The sequence below is a fragment of the Gossypium hirsutum genome, chromosome A11, assembly GCF_007990345.1.
Source record: "Gossypium hirsutum isolate 1008001.06 chromosome A11, Gossypium_hirsutum_v2.1, whole genome shotgun sequence".
NCBI classification, from domain to species: Eukaryota; Viridiplantae; Streptophyta; class Magnoliopsida; order Malvales; family Malvaceae; genus Gossypium; species Gossypium hirsutum.
The window spans coordinates 56,307,529-56,322,837 of NC_053434.1; the positions used below are offsets into that span (position 1 = coordinate 56,307,529).

Below are 15,309 nucleotides of genomic sequence, written 5' to 3' on the forward strand. Positions count from 1 at the left end.
AGAGCATAGGAGAGCGAAAGGAACGAGAAATGGGCCAAAAACAGAGAAAATGGGCCAAAGTACAAAATCAGCACGGCCTGGACCTCCTTACACAGGCAGACCACACGGCCGTGTCAATCTGGCATAATCGAAGCACAACTTACACGGGTGTAGCAAATGCCCGTGCCATTCTAACAGGCTCAAACACAGCCTAAAGTAATTGCACACGGGTGTGTCACACGGGCGTGTCCCTGCCGAGCCCAAGTTGAGTCCAATTCGGAAAAGGCCACTTTTGAGGGCTCATAGGCATTCCAAAGCCTATAAATACACCCTAGAAGAGGAAGAAAAGGGGAGACAGAGAATAGGGGGTAAGGAATTACTCCAAGGAAGCCGATTGATCCATCTCAGAAGGTGGGTTCATCATCAAGACTGAAGATCTCTCCTCAATTTCCCTTCAGGAGTTTTGGGTTTTCTTTATGTTTTGTATTCTTTATTTTTCTTATATGTTTTCTTATTTAGTTATGAACTAAAACCCCTAAATACCTAAGGGGAATGAAAGCTAAGACGAATCTTGTTATTATTTTCTGAATCATATGATAAATATTTAACTTGTTCTTAATTATGTGTTCTTAATTCTTGTTTTGATATCCCAGGATACTGATTCAAGACATGCTCTTATTCAGAGGAGGAATAGACCTTGTCTAAGAGTACTTTTGTCATAATTAAGCGGAGTTGATTGCGCGCCTAGAAATAGGGTGACAAGATTTTGCCAGATTAGGGTGAAACCTAATAAGGGGATCCATAGATCGAGTTAATGCAACCCTAGAGTTTTAATTAGAGAAAAGTCTCGGTTATTCAATCTAGGGATTAGACATTATTAGTCTTGAATAGGGATAATAACATAACTTAGGGATCTCTACGGAACAAATTGAATAAATAAATCGTCCAATTCGGAGCCAGAATAACAAGTACAGTCTAGGTGGATTTTTCCTTAGGTATTGTCTTAAGTCAATCGATTTCCCCAAAAGCAATTCCCCAATTCTTTTCTCTGTGCGTTCTTAGTTTAAATAATTAGTCAATTAGAACAAAACCTTTTTATTCTTAGGCTAGATAATAAAAAGATAGTCACTACTAGTACTTTTAGTTCCTTTGGGTTCGACAATCCGGTCTTGCTAAAACTATACTACTGTTCGATAGGTACACTTGCCTACATCGCGATAATAGTTAGTTCAAGAATGAGTAATTATAAATATTTAAAACCTATCACGAAAACTCGTGACCAAGTTTTTGCGCCGTTTTCGGGGAACTAAGATATTAGAAACGCTAAATTTTTATTACTTTAGCCATTTATTTTTCTTGCAATTTAGTTTAATTTTATTATTATTATTACTAATTAATTTACTTTTTCTTTCTCTTGGTGGGTTTTTATAGTTTATGACTAAAAGAAACCCGTCGGGACCGTTACTTTTTGACAAAGAAATCAATCGCACAGTTCGTAGAAACCAAAGAGAAATAAGACGAAGCTTAAGATACACGGAGAACGAGTAAGAAGACGATACTCAACCCCCAAGGCAATCAGCTACCTCCTGCAATTGCGGCTAATCAAAATCCTGCTCCACATACTATGTATGACTATGCTAAACCTTCTTTAACAGGAACTGAGTCAAGTATAGTTAGACCTGCTATTACTGTGAATAATTTTAAACTGAAACCTAACACAATTCAGATGATACAGCAATTTTTTCAGTTTGATGGTTTGCAGGATGAGGATCCCAACACTCACTTGGCGAATTTTCTGGAGTTTTGCGACACTTTCAAAATTAATGCATTTCTGATGATGCCATCCGCCTTCGGTTATTCCCTTTTTCACTAAGAAACAAAGCTAAACAGTGGTTGAACTCATTACCACGAGGGTCTATCACTACTTGGGAACAAATAATTGAAAAATTTTTACTAAAATATTTTTCGCCGGCTAAAACGGCTAAGTTACGTAATAATATCTCTTCTTTTGTGCAGATGGACTTAGAAACACTTACGATGCATGGGAGAGATACAAGGATCTATTGCGAAGGTGCCCTTACCATGGGTTACCTCTATGGCTGTAAGTTCAAATGTTCTACAATGGTGTGAATCCCTCGACAAGACAGATGATTGACGCAGCTGTTGGAGGAACCATCAACAGCAAAACACCTGAAGAGGCTTATGAATTCATTGAAGAAATATCACTGAATAACTATCAGTGGCAAGTCATGATGACTAAGCCAACAAAAACAGTAGGCGTTTATAATGTCGACTCAGTTACTATGCTGTCAAATCAGGTAGAACTTTTCAATAAAAAGATTGATGGTTTACTTGGTTCTACGTAGGTACATCCAGTAATGAGGTGTGACTCAAGTGGAGGAGGTGTACATACAGAATATTAATCCTTCAGTCCTACAACCGAAGAGGAACAAGTCAACTATATGGGTAACAATAACTTTAGGTCTCAAAATAACCCATACAGTACTACTTATAATGCAGGTTGGAGGAACCACCCAAATTTCTCCTGGGGTGGTCAAGGGAATCAAAAGCCACAAAATCCTCAGGATTTTCAGTAGTCACCTAATCAACAAGAGAAGAAACCGAACCTTGAGGGGATGCTCTCTAAATTCATCTTGGTGTTAGAAACCCGTTTCCAAAATACTAAGAGAGCACTTAAAAATCAACAAGCATCGATCCAAGGACTCGAAACTCAGTTAGACCAGTTATATGAACTAATATCTGAACGACCATAAGGTAGCTTACCAAGTAATACTGAACCTAACCCAAGGGAATACCTCAACGCAATTAGTACTCAAGATAAGGAATGATTCATTGTGCCTGAGCCATAATTGATGCAAGAAACTAAGGTGAGCAAAGGTAAAAGTGAGGTAAGTCATAACAAAATGGTGAATGAAGAATATAAACCTCGTGTCCCATACCCTAACGCAACAAGGAAAGACCACTCAGATGAACAATTCGGTAAATTCCTTAAACTTTTGAAAAAATTACATATTAACTTACTGTTTATTGAAGCTCTATTGTAGATGTCGAATGCAATGAAATTTTTAAAAGAGCTTTTAGTAAATAAGCAGAAGTTGGACGAAGTGTCGCATTTGGAGCTAAACGCAGTCTGCTCAGCTATTCTACAGAATAAGCTACCCCACAAATTGAAAGATCCAAGGAGTTTTACAATTCCTTGCTTAATTGGTAGTTTAGATATAAGTCATGCATTAGCTGATTTAGGGGCTAGTATTAACGTCATGTCTTACAAAATGTTTAAGCAACTAGGTCTTGGGAAACCTAAACAAACTAGGATGAGCATTCAATTGACAGATAAAACTATAAGATTTCCTAGAGGTATTATTGAAGATGTATTAGTGAAAGTAGATAAGTTCATATTTCCCGTTGATTTCGTTGTTCTAGACATGGAAGAGGATAATAGCACCCCTTTGATTTTAAGGAGGCCATTTTTAGCAACTACTAAAACAATTATTGATGTTGGCACAGGTGAGCTTACACTTCGTGTGGGAGATGAAACAATCACCTTTCAAGCTCGTAATTCTGGCATCACATCAAACATTGAAGGTAATGGTCCACACCAGTCTACTAAAACTGACAATATGACACAACCTACTTTGCAGAAACTGAGTTTCAAAGAAGTTCACGAGCCATGTTCCAGCCATGATTGAGGACACATTCATGAAGAACGAAGGCTACGGATAGAGGAGCTAGACGAATGGTGAGCACATAAACCGAGAACACACGATAAACCAAAATTACGCCAGAATGAGTTCGATACCTCCCCAAATTTACTTAAGGTTGGTGATAAGGTCTTATTAGATGCCGCAGGTCCACACATTGTCACTACCACGCCGAATGAGGAAATCCCTCTTACGGTACTCAGAATTTTTCCATTCAGTATGGTAGAGGTGAGTCATCCCAAGTTCGGCACTTTTAAGGTAAACAACACCCGATTAAAACCTTATTTTGATGAGATTGATAGTAGGAATGAGGAGTATAAACTCCTCAAACCACCATGATTGATAGCAGGAATGAGTATAAACTCCTCAAACCACCATGACCATTCACTGAAGAGGTAAGTCGAGCTTAGACTATAAATAAACACTTTTCGGGAGGCAACCCAAATACTAATGGTTTTAAATTATTTAAATTTCAAGTTTTAAACATTTAGGTCACTAACAGAGTATTTGAAGCACAGGTTCCCAACTCCACACGGCCTATCACACGACCGTGCTTAAGGCTGTGTGACAAACACGGATGAAAACACGACCGTGTAATATGGCCGTGCAGAAACTGGGTAGAAGATTTCCCCAAACACGGGCTGTGATAAAACGCCACGGCCGTGTGACATGGCCGTGGTCGAATCTGCCAAATAAACACGGGTGTGAGACACGCTCGTGTCTAGCACCCGTGGACAACACCGTCAGAATGACACGGGTGTGTGAAAACCTACACGACCGTGGAAGAAGCGAACCACGCCAGACACGGCCGTGCGACACGATCATGTAGCCACACAACCTATACACACGGGCGTGCTAGAAGACCATGTGGCAACATCTTAATTCGCGACAACCACAGTTGAGCTACGGTGCACACAGGCGTGTGCCCCGGCCGTGCCACTTGAAAAATTAGAATACTTATCTTATTTTATTTTTCTTTTGTTAAGTTTTTAAGATTCATTTGTTTTCCTTTTCAAAAAATGGCTTACCTTCAGAGTCAAGCTTGCCATCCAGAGTTGTCTTTAATACTTGATCTCACCAATCCAAGGATCTCATTCGTTCTTAATACAGGAAGTTTCACTCTTCCCCCTATCTTATTTTTATACTCTAATATCTATCTTTTTACATTGAGGGCAATGTACATCTTAAGTGTGGGGGTATTTATTAATGATTGTCTTGTTCTCTTGAAAAGCTCTCATATCATATTTAGGATAAATTTTAATTGGTTTATGATTTTGATTGATATATCTTGAATTAATACATAGGGATTTATGCATTGATTGTTCAAACTTTAAGACATTAGAGAATCAAGCATGATGAGTTGATTTTTAAGAATTTAAAATTATAGGTCATTTCCCCAAGTCTAGGTATTACTTTGAATTAGAATTCACGAGTCTAAACATCAAAAAGCCATAATTTTTGTGAGATTTTTGAGCCTTTTGAGCATCTATTAATTCTTTCATGCTCACTTTTATTATTGCTTTTGAGTGCGTCAGTATTGAAATGTTATTCTAGAACTTGCTTGATTATGCATGTCGAGACCACAGCATTTGATTTGATATATCAAAATGATTAAGGACTTAGGATTAACCCACTCATGCTATAAAAAGCCTACCTTCACGATTAACCCCTAGTAAACCCCATTGAGCCTAACCGGCCATTTCTTGTATGACCCTTAATATTAACCTTTAACCCATTACTGTTGAAATCCCCTAAATTAATCCCTATTTTTGTCGAGATTTGAATTGAAATAATTGCTTAGCTATGTTTTTTACTACTTTGTATTTAACTTGTTCTTAAAAAAAAATTCTATGTATACATATCTGTAATTTCATATTCTGAGAGAAGCTCTGTTGTACGCAAGTGAAGATTAACTCTTTTTCTAGTTAGGCACTTTTTTCAATTCAATCTTGATTCTAACCCTTTCTTTCAGCTTGTGACCACACCCCCTAACCAAGCCTCACTACGACCCTCTAAAGACCTTTTGATTGATGTATCATCTTAAATTATATTGGTGGAGATTTGATTTTCATGTAAGCCTATGGTAATGGCTTTTCATTATTGACTATTGAGTGCTTAATTTATTTCCCTTAAACACCTCGAGTGATTTGAGTGAATCTTTAGTGAGGATGGGAAACTCTGTGATATTTTGAATCAAAGGTAATCATTTAGATGCAGAGAGACACCTATGTTTGCATGATTAAATACTCAACTTGGAATGTTTGAAACTATTATGTTCTTTTAGTTGAATTCTCAATGTATGATTACCTATGGATTATTCTGAGATATTATCGATAGAAATTATAAGTTGAGAAGAATTTATTTCGATTATGAGTTGAGAATTTTGCTTGAGGTCAAGCAAATGCTTAAGTGTGGGGGTATTTGATAAACCGTAATTTATACATATTTTTACCCCATGTTTAACGTATTTTATGGATGATTTTCCATAAGAATTGGTGAATTCGATGCTCCTAATGCTTTAATTTCATGTTTTATACTTAAGAGAGCATAGGAGAGCGAAAGGAACGAGAAACGGGCCAAAAACGGAGAAAATGGGCCAAAGAACGAAATCAACACGGCCTGGACCTCCTCACACCGGCAGACTACACGGCCGTGTCAATCTGGAAAAATCAAAGCATGACTCACACGGGTGCAGCACATACCCGGTCCATTCTAACAGGCTCGAACACGGCCTAAACTAATCGGACATGGGCATGTCACACGAGCGTGTCCCTGCCTAGCCCAAGTTGAGTCCAATTCGGAAAAGGCCACTTTTGAGGGCTCATAGGCATTCCAAAGCCTATAAATACACTTAGAGGAGGAAGAAAAGGGGCGACAGAGAATAGGGGGTAAGGAATTACTCCAAGGAAGCCGATTGATCCATCTCAGAAGCCGGGTTCATCATCAGGACTGAAGATTTCTCCTCAATTTCCCTTCAAGAGTTTTGGGTTTTCTTTATGTTTTGTATGCTTTATTTTTTTGAGATGTTTTCTTATTTATTTATGAACTAAAACCCCTAAATACCTAAGGGGAATGAAAGCTAAGACGAATCCTGTTATTATTTTCTGAATCGTATGATAAATATTGAACTTGTTCTTAATTATGTGTTCTTAATTCTTGTTTTGATATCCCAAGATACTGATTCAAGACATGCTCTTATTCAGAGGAGGAATAGACCCTGTCTAAGAGTACTTTTGTCATAATTAAGCGGAGTTGATTGCGCGCCTAGAAATAGGGTGACAAGATTTTACCGGATTAGGGTGAAACCTAATAAGGGGATCCATAGATCGAGTTAATGCAACCCTAGAGTGTTAATTAGAGAAAAGTCTCGGTTATTCAATCTAGGGATTAGACATTATTAGTCTTGAATAGGGATAATAACATAACTTAGGGATCTCTACGGAACAAATTGAATAAATAAATCGTCCAATTCGGAGCCAGAATAACAAGTACAGTCTAGGTGGATTTTTCCTTAGGTATTGTCTTAAGTCAATCGATTTCCCCAAAAGCAATTCCCCAATTCTTTTCTCTGTGCGTTCTTAGTTTAAATAATTAGTCAATTAGAACAAAACCTTTTTATTCTTAGGCTAGATAATAAAAAGATAGTCACTACTAGTACTTTTAGTTCTTTTGGGTTCGAAAATCCGGTCTTGCTAAAACTATACTACTATTCGATAGGTACACTTGCCTACATCGCGATAATAGTTAGTTCTAGAACTAGTAATTATAAATATTTAAAACCTATCACGAAACCTCGCGATCACCCGGATTCACATAAATCACATAACTTATGGTTTCCTAGTGACATGTCACTTGTATCCTAAACTATTCCTAAGGTTCAATCGGGATTTTCTCATCGTCGAAACTTCATTGAATATTTCCATAGAAACAATCATACAATTCATGCAATATAAAATGTTAAATGCCTAATACAACTTTGCATTATTTACACACAAACTTACCTTGGTACAAAATAGTAGGAAATGGACCTAATCGTCAACAACCTTGTTCTTCCCCCAATCTAGGTCCAAACTTTGTTTTTCTAGATCTATAATAGCAAATTCAACTTATTTAATTATCACATTACTCAATGTTGTCCAAAAATCACATTATGGAAAATTTACAATTTTGCCCCTAACTTTTCACATTTTTACAAATTAGTCCTTAGGCTCATAAAATGAAATGTATCCATTTTCTTCGTTACCCAAGCCTAACCGAACCTAGATCATGCTCATAACAGTCCATATTTTTCATCAAATCACATTTCTCCTACCCATTTTTACAACTTTTACAGATAAGCCTTTTTTATGCATTTTCACTAAAAATTACTTAGTAAAAGTTGTTATCACACCTTAAATATACAATATCTTCCATCAAACATCAAAATACATGCATGTCACACATATGTCACACATGGGTAAATTTTTAATCATGAACCCTACTTCAAAAAAATGGTAGAAATAGGTAAATCGGGTTACGAGGACTTCAAATATTTGAAGAGCATAAAAAAGGGCTAGTATGTACTTACAATCAAGCTGGAAAGTTGAAGAAACCTTAGCTATGGTCTCCTTGTAAAAATTCAGCCAAGGTAAAGAAGATGGACACCATTTTGACTTTACTTTCCCTTTTTATTCTTTTATTTACCAAATAACCAAAATGCCTTTAATGCATAACTTAAAAATTTTATCTATTCATATCCATTTTTGTCCACTAACTTATCCAATGGTCTAATTACCAACTAAGGACCTTTAATTTAAAATCTCATAGAAATTGGAAACCTTTAACAAGTAGAACTCAACTTTTGCACTTTTTACGATTTAGTCCTTTTGACTAAATTGAGTACCCAAATGTCAAAATTTTCAAACGAGATTTTCATAGAATATTTCCATAAAACTATAGACCATAAAAATATAATAAAAATAGATTTTTATATGTCAGATTTGTGGTCCCAAAACCACTATCTGACTAGCCCCAAAATCAGGCTGTTACAACCCTACTTTTAGTTATGTATCTGTACCTTTTGAATCAAGAGTACTCAAAGAAATTAAATTTTTCTTCAACTCTAGAAAATTTCGCACGTCACTAAGTGTCTTGACAACTCCGTCAAACATCTTAACTTTAATTGTTCCAACACCTGCAATTTTACACGAAGCATTACACCTTCAGATATTGTTTCGTAAGCTGTAAGCCAATCCTGATTGGGACTCATGTGAAAGGTGCAACTCGAATCAAGACTCCACTCATCGCTCAATTTAGAATTGTTAATAGAAGTGACTAGAAGTTCACCATCGTTGTAGTCGTCTACAACATCAGCTTCACCAGAATTTTCTGGTTATTTTTTCTCTTTTGATTGGCAGCCTCCCTTTTGATTTTATTCTGTAGCTTATAACACTCAAATTTAATGTGCCCTTTTTTCTTGTAAAAGTTACAAGTTTTTCCTCTATTTTAAGACTTCGATCTACCCTTAGATTTACCACGAGGATCCTATTCCTGTGTCCTTCTACAATCATCATCAGCATTCCGATCTTATCTCCCATGAACAATGAGACCCTCATTCTGAGAGTCGATTTTAACCATAAGATGCATCATATTATCATACGAGGTCAAAGAATCATAAAGCTTATCAACTGTGAGTATATAAAATCGTGTCTCTAAAGGTTGAATAAGACGGAGGCAACGAACAAAGTAGAATCAACCCTAGATCTTCATTATCATACTAAACCTCCATGGCTTTCAAGTTTGAGAGAATTTCTTTAAACACTGTTAAGTGTTCGTACATAGATGCACCTTCCTCCAAACGATGAGCATAAAGACGCTACTTCATATGCAGCTTGCTGGTTATAGTTTTTGACATGCATATTTGTTCCAGCCTCTTCCATAATCCAGTGACGATTTTCTCCTTCATCACATCCTACAAAATTTCGTTAGACAAATGTAGATGTAACTGTGTTAACGCCTTTCGATCCTTGCACTTCTTCTCTTCCTCTGTCAATGTCAAAGGCATCTTATCTACCCCTAGCAGGGCTTCCTCTAAGTCTATCTGTGCAAGAACTACCTGCATCTTTATCTGCCACAACACAAATCTGGTGTTACAATCCAACAGTGGAATTTTATACTTCAAAGACCCATTACCTTGATCGAGATGAACAAATCGAAAGCTCTGATACCAATTTGTAAAAATAGAACCTCGGTAATGATAATATATCACAAAAAAAAGAGAAATAAAAATAAAGAACACACAGATTTTACATGGAAACTCTTTCGGGATAAAACCACGGGTAGAGGAGAAGAAAATTCACTAAATCGAATTCGAATTAATACAAGAGAAATAGACTATGTCTATTTATAGGCTTTGTAAAGCCATATTCTAATAGGAGTTTAGTAAGATTGAAATACTTTATTCTAATCAATATAAAATAGATGGAGTTTAATAAGGTTTAAAAAACCTTATTCTAAAATAAAATAAAAGAAGTGAAGTTCTATATGGATTTTACTTTTATTTTATTTTACCACTGTATTTTATTTAAATAAGGATTTCGGTCACTTAATTCTAACACATTAGTACATTATAAAACCAATTTTTCCTTTTTCATCACTTCAATTTCCACTTTTATTGTTTTTTCACTTCATTGGAAAATTTTAGTTTAGAAATCAATTTTGTTACACAATAAATTTTTTTTTCTAAAATCGACCGATTGTGTAATTTATAATCGTAAACCCTAATCAAATTAGTACATGTCTTTTGAGCCTTATATGTAACAGCCCGATTTTGGGGCTAGTCAGAACAGTGGTTACGAAACCACTTTTCCAAAGCCATAAAAATTATTTTAATATTATTTTATGTGTGATGGCATAATTATAAAGGGGCATGAAAAATTTGGTGAATTAATTTTAGCATTCGAAAGCTTAATCGCGAAAAGGGACTAAATCGCATAAAGTGCAAAAGTCTTATTTTGATAGTTAAGGGTGTCAAATAGATAGAAAATAAAAATTGGGGGTCTTTAAAGGGAGACCCTTAGATTATAGCTTGGACAGCCATGAGACAAAGAAATTAAATGGTCAAAATGTTAGGTATTTGATGACATAATATGTGATAAAATAATACCCTAGAGCCTAGCTTTCATCTTTTCATCCATCCTTTCTTCTTGACCGAAAAAATGAACCATTAGAGGAGTTTTTGAAGCTTGAAATTTCAGCCACTTAATCTCTCTACAAGTAAGTGATCTTGATGGTTTTTCTTGATGATTTTTGTACTTTTAGAACCCTTGTAACATGAGCTTTCAAATGAGGGGACTATTTTTCAAAATGGTTGAGAGTTAGGGTTTTTCCATGAAAGCATATGTGTTTTTAACTAAAATTTTATGGAAGAATATGAGTTATGGTTGTGTAATAAATAACTTTTGTAAAGTAGTTTCTATAGAAACCCTAAATAGGGACCATTTTGCATAAGTTGAAAATTAGATGATAAATGTGAGAGATAATAAAAATTTTGGGTTGCTGTAAGAGTAAGAGGGTTTGGCTAGGCTTAAGATATGAAGAAATTCGATAAAATTTGATTTTCGGGTCCAAGGGTAAAATGGTCATTTTACAAAAGTCTAGGGGAAAAATGGTCAACTTGCCCAATTATGAATTTTTTGAGTACCTAGATCGATAAAATGATTAAAATTGTGAATTTTTATCATTTTAGATCAAGAACTACAAAATCCGAACCTAGACCGAGGGAAGGCAAAGCAAGTAGACTAAAACCGATTAGTCGCCTACATTTTGAAATCCGAGGTAAGTTGTATGTAATTAATACAATTACATTGTATTTACATGCGTTTAAATTGATATAACATAAATTGCTTGTTTGTGGAAATGATTATGTATGATGAATAATGAGATAGTAGAACTCCCGTTCGAACCTTAGGAAATAAATCGGGTATTCATGCCATGACATTTGGGTTATAAGTGTGCTAGTGTACGAAATGTCTGAGACATGCATCGGCCACATTATGAGAGCCAGTGTAAGACCATGTCTGGGACATGGCATCGGTATTGAGACGAGAGCTAATGTATGACATGTCTGGGACATCTATCAGCCTCGAGATGTAAACCAGTGTAAGACATGTCTGGGATATGAATTGGCTACGAGATGTGTTAGTTTAAGACCATGTCTGGGACATGGCATTGGCACGGATATGTGAGAGCTAGTGTAAGACCATGTCTAGGACATGGCATCGACTTGATGGATGAGCTAGTGTAAGACCATGTCTGGGACATGGCATCGGCATTATACACTATGTTTGAGGCTTAATGAATATCCAGTAGCTTTTCAAATTGTTCAACGGTGAGAGTTACAGTTTAAGTTAGACGAGAAAAGTATAACCATATTGTGAGTGGTACAAGTAGCTATTTGAAATGTAAGAGACGTGAGCTTAATATATACTATGTGAATTGTGTTGGTTAATGATGAGTATGTTGTGTTTATGCCTATTTTTGTGTTATGAACATGATGATGAATGGTAAAGTTGTTGTTATATTTATTTGCATGCAACCTGCTAAGCTTTATGCTTACTCCCTCTCTTTTCCATTTCCTTATAGTGCCGCCTAATTATCTCAAAGACCATTGGACGTCGGAGGCATCGATCACACTATCACCCACAACACTTGGTATAGTTAGATCTTTTATTTTGATTATGGCATGTATAGGACTCTGACTTTTGAGTTTTGTGTCATTGTTAATTGGCCAAATATGTCGGCTTACTTTAGCATTTGATTCATTTTGTATAAGGCCATGATAAATGTAACACCCCAAACCCGGCCCCGACGTTATGGCCAGATCTGACGTGTCACATGGACTTACGACTTAGTATGGGGTGGTCTTTGTAAAAACAACGGTTGAATGAAAAGCCGGTTTATCAATCTTTAGGCTATCCATTTGCTGTGCTTATTGAGTCTTGAAAACGTTCATTAATTTTGAAAACCCGTGCGGCCTAACACTAGCAGTTTCGACATAGTATGAATATAATCAGAAAATAAAACCATAGCGGAAAAGAAATTTAAATAGCGGCCTTATTACAACTTAAAACCCAAATTAAATCAGAATATAAAAATAATAAAAATAAACTAACTTAGAAAAACCAACTTTGCAGATGATGTGGCCACTTCGAATCCCTCACGGCTCCAAGCCCACTATGGTTGGGGATTTCCTACAGAGATGAAAATAAAGGGTGAGTTCGGTAAACTCAATGTGTAACATAACCTAACCATAGCCCAAAACAAATCAATCCTCAGAGTCAGACTTATCTGGGCTTTGGCCCAGTACAGAAATCAGAATGAAACCGATGGCCCATAGCAGATACAGAACAAATATATCATGAATGTAGAAATCCCAATCCAGAGCAATCCATAACACCCCCGCACAAGCCTTACACCATGTGGGGAGACTACTCGACCCACCCAACCACTACACACCACAGAAATTGCAGCGAGGCTGCCAGATATTGTGACGAAGTCACCAGACACAGATATTGTGGCTAGGCCACCAAAACAGGTATATATATGTGGCGAAGCCACTAGATTGTAACGAGGCTGCCAGATATTGTGATGAAGTCAACAGAATAGATATACGTGGCGAGGCAGCCATAACGCTTTCTCCATCAATATAAACCCATGTCCCATGCAACAGAAATAATATGTCATGGCATACGTATACAGAAACAGAACATCATGCTTTTTAGAAAAATATAACCATAGGGGTAAAATCGTAAATTTGCATGCATAAGGGTATTTCAGTAATTATTACCTGTTGCTAAGGTTTCATGCTCATTCTAACGTTTACCAAGTAATCAGAAGTACTTACCTTGTCTTTTTACCAAAGTGGGCCCGTTGGCCCATTGGCACTTTTTCGGCCCATTAAGCCAAAAATACTATTGTGCACGAAAATGCACACTCTACACTCTAATAATCCAAATGCACCATATACATTAACAACTGTCTCACGAGCACTCGCATGCTCGCGAGTTCAGAAAATACCAACGTTTTGGTATTTCGGCTTTTACCGATTCAGTCTAAGGGAGGGTGTCGTTTACATACCTGGTTGATGACGATTGATGACGATATCTCCCACGCGATAATCCTACAGTCGATCACTAACACATTAGACTTACAAATTAACGATAACTAACATAAATCCACGTCAACTAACCCAATCATCACAAGTTAGTCATTTATGCACGAGTGGCAAAATAGTCATTTAACACCCAAGGGGCAAAATGGTAATTTTACCCCACAGGGGTATTTCGATAATTCTACCCTACAGGGGTATTTCGGTAATTCTACCCTACAGGGGTATTTCGATAATTCTACCCTACAGGGGTATTTCGATAGTTTTATAACTTATCCACTTGGGCCTACGGACCCATTGGGACCACATGGCCCATTTTAGCCCATCGCTGCCCGAAATAGCCGTCCTACAGCTAGAGTAATGAGAAATACACACCTGTTAGGAGACTGCAGTTAATCCGCGCTCCAACACTCTTAGATGACGCCCAACCCAAACAAGCACGTCACAAAGCGAAAAAGATCAGCCAAGAAGGGTATGCCTACTCTCATCATGGTTTGCTCTATTTAAAGCCAGCTCTCCTTCTACTCTTATGTTAGCTTCCCAATATGGGATCCCTCCATCACCAGAGTTTAAAACCAACACCAACTCTGTCCATCCCAACATAGCAAAATAATCAACCTTTGCGTGCCAAAGGATTCGAACCAAAGTCCTCTCACATGCCAACTCACGCCACCACCACTAGGCCATCAACTCATTTGTGTCATAAACCCAACACATTAAACTTTAAAGTGCACCTACTTGCTTCCAGATTTATTGATAAGAAAAACCAAAATTTATTGTAAGAGCCAAGACTTGAACCTTGGGCCCCTTGCTTCCTCTATGGCGTCACTTCTTTGTCCCCTAAGTGGCGCCACCTTGCCACTACACCACACTCATTTTTGTGTCATCTTTTACCCCTTTACTCTTAAAAGCCTAAACGGCAATTGCATCACCTGTTCATAAAATTAAAATTCCAAAAACTACCACGGATTTAACTTATGTTTGGGCCTTCCAAAGGCCCACTAACCTACTAAAATATATATTTTATCCAACTAGAACACACACAAATTTTAAAAATCACAGAAACATAGAAAACCCGAAAATTGTGGCGTTACAACTCTACCCTCCTTAAAGAAATTTCATCCTCGAAATTTTACCTGAATCAAATAGATGAGGATATTGTTGATGCATCACCACTTTTGGATCCCAAGTAACTTCCTCTCTGCCATGATTATGCCACAGCACCTTTACTAGCGAAACTGATTTCCTCCTCAAAATGTTAACATCTCGATCCAAAATCTGCACAAGCTCTTCCTCAAATGTCAAGTCTATTTGGACCTCGATCTCTGCAACCGGCACAACATGAGTAGGGTCAGAACGATACCGCCTTAACATGGACACGTGAAAGACATCATGAATCCTATCCAATTCTGGAGGTAGCTCCAACTGATAAGCCACTGGACACGCTTAAATCGATAACCG

General features: G+C 37.0%; 1 non-coding gene across 1 annotated transcript; it reads right to left on the minus strand.

The window, feature by feature from the left end:
* Positions 1–1,962: 1,962 nt before the first annotated feature.
* Positions 1,963–2,068, minus strand: LOC121210232 (small nucleolar RNA R71). Its single transcript, XR_005905354.1, has one exon. It is a non-coding gene; the product is annotated as a small nucleolar RNA R71 (small nucleolar RNA).
* Positions 2,069–15,309: the final 13,241 nt, after the last annotated feature.